The following is a 6,334-nucleotide window of genomic DNA, read 5'->3' as shown; positions in this document are numbered from 1 at the left end:
ATTTTTATTTTATGTGTATGGGTGTTTTGCCTGCATGTGTGTCTGTGCACCACAAGTGTGCCTGGTGCCCATAGAGGCAGAAGAAGGAATTAGAGTCCCTGGAACTGAAGTTACAGATAGTTGGAAACAGCCATGTGTGTGCTGGGAATTGAACCCTGGTCTTTAGGAAGAGCAACAAGTCCTCTTAATCTCTGAATCATCTCTCCAACTCATTTATTGTTTTTCAGAATATTTTATTGTATTTAAAAAGAAGGCTTATGGAGGTATATTTGTGAGTAATGGCATGACTTTTTATTTCTTTTAACTTCTTTATTTAGGATTTTCGATACAGGGCCTTGCTATGTAGCCTAGGTTGGCCTCAAATTTACAATGATTTTTCTTTCTTTTTACAATAATACATTTATCATTATGACCTGAGTGTGTGTGTGTGTGTGTGTGTGTGTGTGTGATAGAAAGTGTGTGTGTGTGGACACAATGTGAGTATGGAGACCAGAAGGCAACTTTTCTCAGGAGTCAATTCTTTCCTTCAACTGTACGGGTTCTAGGGATCCAACTCAGGCCATGAGCTTCCCAGTTGTTAGGATTACAGGCTATTGTTCTCCTTTTTAAACAATATAAATGTCTTCTATCTATCTATCTATCTATCTATCTATCTATCTATCTATCTATCTATCTATCTATCTATTATTTTTTCAAGACAGGGTTTCTACATGTAGCTCTGACTGTCCTGGAATTCACTCTATAGACCAGACTGGCCTCCAACTCAGAGCTCCACCTGCCTCTGCCTCCTGAGTACTGGAATTAGAGTTGTGTACCACCACTGATCAGTTATTTTCCCTTTTATTAAGATCATTTTAGGGCTGATAAGATGGCTCAGTGGCTAAAAGAGCTTGCTGTCAAGCATAGAGACCTGAGTTCAATTCCAAAAGTGCACATGAAGATGAAATAGAGAACCAACCTCACAAGTTTATCTTTTGACCCTCACATGAGCATGCCCACACAAACAAACACACAAAATAAGTATATGAAAGGTAACACAATGACAACCTTATATCTATTATAAAAATACAACTAGTCGGGTGGTGGTGGCACATGCCTTAATTCTAGCACTCAGGAGGCAGAGGCTGGTGGATCTCTGTGAGTTCGTGGCCAGCCTGGTCTACAGAGTGAGCTCCAGGATTGGCTCCATAGCTACTAGGAAAGCCTGTCTCGACACCTCCCCCCAAATAAATAAAATTAAAATAGAAAATAACCTTCTGTTTGAAGAAATTGTCTATATTTTTCCATTATAGATAATGTTTTCGTCAGCATTGGTGAGATAAAAACTCATCCATACTTCTGTAATTTTTTAAAAAAAATTGAATTTCGGGGGCTGGAGAGATGACTCAGTGGTTAAGAGCACTGACTGCTCTTCAGAGGACCTGGGTTCAACTCCCAGCATCCACATGGCAGCTCCAGTTCCAGGGGACCCAACACCCATGGCAAAACACCAATACACATAAAATAAAAACAAATTTTAAAAGATTGAATTCTGAGAAGTGGAGTGAAAGGGCACCACCGTTTCTAAGGCTTTTAATTTTGTCACATTTGTTTATCATCTGTGTGTTTATGTGTGTGCATATGCAGTAGCATGTGTACAGGCATCAGAGGACAGCTTTTGAAAGTCAGTTCTCACCTTCTGCTATGTGGGTTCCAAGGATTGAACTCAGGTCAGCAGGCTTGGCGGCTGATACCATTTTGTTGGCCCTTCCAAGGTTCCTAAAAGACAATGTCCGCCAAGGATGGTGGCCCATGCCTGTAATCCCAGCACTTGGGAGGCAAGAGGATCAAAGTCATCCTTTACCATGTAGCAAGTTTGAGGCTAGACCCCCCCCCACCAAAACAATAATAACCGCAACCCAGAAGGATAGTATCCACTTGCTGCTCTCAACGGTTGCTCATTTCACACCCACCTCATGTGAATGACCCGTTTGTTTCTAGCTCATTCTGTCAGTGCCAAGCATACAGTGACGCATCTCTAGCTAAACGACCTTCCAGATGAACTTTTGCTGACTTGTTGCCAAGTTTCAGTTGTGCAAATGACCAGCCTGTGTCATCAGATCTCAAATCTCCCAGAAGACTTAATCTTTGCTTCTTGCAAATTTCTTCTCCTTTCTTCTCTCCCCCTCCTCTCTTCCTCTTCTTCTTCCTCTTCCTCCCTCTCTCTCTCTCTCTCTCTCTCTCTCTCTCTCTCTCTCTCTCTCTCTCTCTCTCTGTATATGTATACATCTGTGAGTGTGTACATGAATGCAGGTGCCAGAAGAAGCGAGAGGCACTGGATTCTCTGGAGGTGGAGTCACAGGTAGCTGCAGGCCACCTGACATGGATCCTGGGAACTGGACCTTGGCCCTTATAAAGAGCAGCCAGTGCTCTTAGCCACTTACCCATCTCTCCAGCCCCCGCTTTTCAGTTTTTTGTGAAACAAGTTCTCACTGTGCAGTGCAGGCTCATTTCAAAGTCATAATGCTGTCTCAGCCTCCCAAGTGCTGAGATTACAGGCTTGTGCCTCAGGTGATATTTAATTTTGTATGTATGTGTGCATGTGTGCACAATTCTATCTTACTACACTTTATTCTGTATGTATGTGTGTACTATTGTATCTTACTCTACTTCGTTCTGTATGTATGTGTGCATATGTGAACTATTCTTTTCTTACTCCACTTTTTTCCTTTAAGTTGGAATTTCTCCGAGAATGTGGAGCTTTTCTGGTGGCCAGACAAGCCCTAGAGATCGCTTGTCCCTGCTTCTTCCAACGCTGGCATTGTAGGAATTTGAGTGTCTACTTTTTACACAAGTTCTGGAGATTAGAACCCAGGTCCTCGAGTGTGTGCTTGGACCTGCTGAGCCAGCTCCCAGTCTTCCCTCTCATTTGTAACTTACTGTTATTTTTGATGTGTATATGCACATGTCTGAGTGTATACGCACATTTGTGTGGGGGTGTTCACAGAGGCCATAAGAGGACATCAGGTCCCCTGAAGGTAGAATTACATAAAGTGTGAGCTACTTGACATGGTTGCTGGAAATCAAACTCAAGTCCTCTGCAAGAGCAACAAGCGCTGTTACCACTGGGCTATCTCTCCAGACCCACCTTATTCACTTATTTTTTATTTTCTTTTTTACATTTGTCTTATTTATTGGTGTGTGTGTGTGTGTGTGTGTGTGTGCGCGCGCGCGTGTGTGTGATGTGTATGTATGAGTGTTAGCATATGTGTGTCATGGCATGTGTGGTGGTTAGAGGACAACCTGTGGAGTGGCTTCTTTTTGTCCACCCAGGGACTGAACTCAGTTTGTCCAGCTTGACAAGTGCTTTCCCGCTGAGCCACCCTGCTGCCACTTCACCTTCCCTCCTTCCTTCCTTCCTTCCTTCCTTCCTTCCTTCCTTCCTTCCTTCCTTCCTTCCTTCCTTCTTTCCTTTTGATATTTGAGACAGGGATTCTCTGTGTAACAGCCCTGGCTGTCCTGGAACTGTATTTGTAGACCAGGCTGTCCTCAAACTCACAGAGAGCCACCTGCCTCTGCCTCCTGAGTGCTGGGATTAAAGGCATGCACACCCAGCTTCTACCTTATTTCATATGTCGGGGATTTCTAACTGAACCTAGAGCTTCCTGATTCATCTAAACTGTCTCCCCCTGTGTCCACGTCCCTGGTGAAGGGAATGGAGTGTGCTCCACCATGCCTGGCTTGTACAGGCTGCTGGATATCTTAGTAACAAGCCCTGTTCCGGCAGCCGCTCACCATCATAACTTTTAAAGGTTCAGATATCATCTGTGGTCCATGGGATGAGATGTAAATTTAAGAGCAGCTTTGCGACTTCTCCCTGGCTTTGAAGTCTGTTAATTTGAATTTCCAGAGTCATGAGAGAAAGAAGTGATAAGGAAGAAACATAGCATGGCATAGTGCACCCGTGACTTTCCCGGACTCTACATGATTGCCTCCTGAGTTACGGTGCTCACAACACTACGTGGTGGACAATTCTATTTTCAGCTGTTCTTTCTTCTCTTATGAGTAGAATCCACTTTTTTTCCCCCTTAAAATACATGGTCTTCCTGGGCAGTGGTGGCACGCCTTTAATCCCAGCACTCATGGCAGAGGCAAGCAGATCTCTCAAACAAACAAACAAGCAAACAGAAGTAGAGGATTAGGACTTTAGGGTTATCCTCTGCTACACAATGAATCTGAGGGCAGCCTAGGCTACATGAGTTTTTTTTCTCCTCCTCCTCCTCCTCCTCCTCCTTCTCTTCCTCTCCTCTCCTCCTCCTCCTCCTCCTCCTCCTCCTCCTCCTCCTTCTCTTCCTTCTTCTTATTCGTTTTTCAAGACAGGGTTTCTCTATGTAGACTTGGTTGTCCTAGAACTCGCTCCATAAACCAGTCTGGCCTTGAACTCACAGAGATCTGCCTGCCTGCCTCTGCTTCCTGAGTGATGGTATTAAAGCCATGTGCCACTACCACCTAGCAGGAGTTCTTGTCTCCAAAAGCAATAGAAGGTATTCTGGGGATATAGCACAGTTAATAGAGTGCCTATCATGCATTAAGGCCTGGGTTTGATTCCTAGTAATGCATACTCTGGCTATGGTGGATTAGGACTGTAACCTAAGGGCTTGGGAAGTGGTAACAGAGCTGAGGTTGAAGGTCATCTTTGGCTGTCTAGGGAGTTTGAGACCAACCTGGGCTACTGTGAGACCTTGTCACTGTCACCAAACAAACCAACAAAAGAAGGCTCTCCTGGAGAAGGAGGGTAGTGCTGGGTTGTAGCTTGCAAGGGTTGAGCTGACTGAAGAAGGAAAAGAACAAGCATGTTTCTGGAAACGTCCTGAGAGTGACCATTGAGACCATTCAGCAGGCACAAGCGGTTCACTGTGCAAGCCTGAGGACCTGAGTTCAATCCCCGGAACCCATGTTCAGAAGCTTGATGCAGTGGCCCCACATCTGGAAATCAACCCCTTCTACAGCAAGACTGGAGGCAGAGACAAGACAATGCCTGGAAGCTCAAGACTCAGCCAGCCTTGACTACACTGCATGGTGGTAACAACAAGAAAGAGCCTGCCTCAACAAGATGGAAGTCGAGAACTGACGCCTGACAGTTACCCTCCACACACACACTGTGATGTGTGTGTACTTGTAAATCTTACACACACACAATACTAAATTAAAAATTAAAAAAAACTACCAAGCAACATTTTTCAACTTGACTCTGTTTTAAAGATTCATTTATTTTTATTTGATGTGTATTGGTGTTTTGCCTGCATGTATGTCTCTCTGAGGGTGTTGGATCGCCTGTGACTGGAGTTACAGGTAGTAGTGAGCTGCCATGTGGGTGCAGGTCCTCTGGAAGAGCAACTGGTGGTCTTAACACTGAGTCATCTCTCCGGCCCCCAACCTGACTCCTTTCAAGGCTCTGCAGGATGGGCGAATAGGGGGATGTTAGAGAGCTGAGGTGTGCCTTGGGACATGCCCTGTTGCCTCCTTTCGCTGTTTCTTCTTTCTGTTTGGGAGAGAGTAGGCAATACTGGGGATTGAACTACAACTGTGTCATGCTAGGAAGGTGCTCTACTTCTGAGCCACACCCAAGTCCCTCACTGGGGGATTCTAGGCAGGGGCTCTACCACTGAGCCACATCCCAGCCCCTCACTGGGGGATTCTAGGCAGGGGCTCTACCACTGAGCCACACCCCAGCCCCTCACTGGGAGATTCTAGGAAAGTGCTCTACCACTGAGCCACATCCCAGCCCCTCACTGGGGGATTCTAGGCAGGGGCTCTACCACTAAGCGATATCCTCAGTCCTCTCCATTTCTTCAGTGTGTAGCTGTAGGTGGCTACATTTCCTAGTCCAACTGGCACAGGCCCTTCATCCTCCTCGCCTTGGGTTTTATAAGAGTCATTCTGTTTTCCACCCTCCAGGACAGGCAAAGTCAACATCTATAATTAAATGTGTCACTTATTAAATTTCACACCTAAATGAGTAGCTCTTGCTGAGATGTGGGGAGGACAGTATGCCTCGGAATCAATAAAGACGCAGCCTTGCCCGGTGGGATGGAAATGAAACCTCCTCCAGGGGCCGAACCGCAGATCACGTCCTCTCCGTGGGATTTCTCGCTGCTGCGTTCTAATTCGCCACTCTTTGCTCTTAAGGAAGAATGTTCGGGATTTCAAATGGATAACTGTATGTCAAGTTTTAGTTGTCAGCTGTAGCTCGGGATGGGATGATAAGTAAATAAGCATATCATATTCAAATTACATTGCAACCCTCTCTTTTCCTCCTTGTTTTCTTCCTCCCCTGCTCTCTCTTGATAGGCTC

Source organism: Myodes glareolus, chromosome 2 (assembly GCF_982192425.1).
Source record: "Myodes glareolus chromosome 2, mMyoGla1.1, whole genome shotgun sequence".
Classification (NCBI taxonomy): domain Eukaryota; kingdom Metazoa; phylum Chordata; class Mammalia; order Rodentia; family Cricetidae; genus Myodes; species Myodes glareolus.
This window is presented reverse-complemented; position numbering follows the sequence as displayed.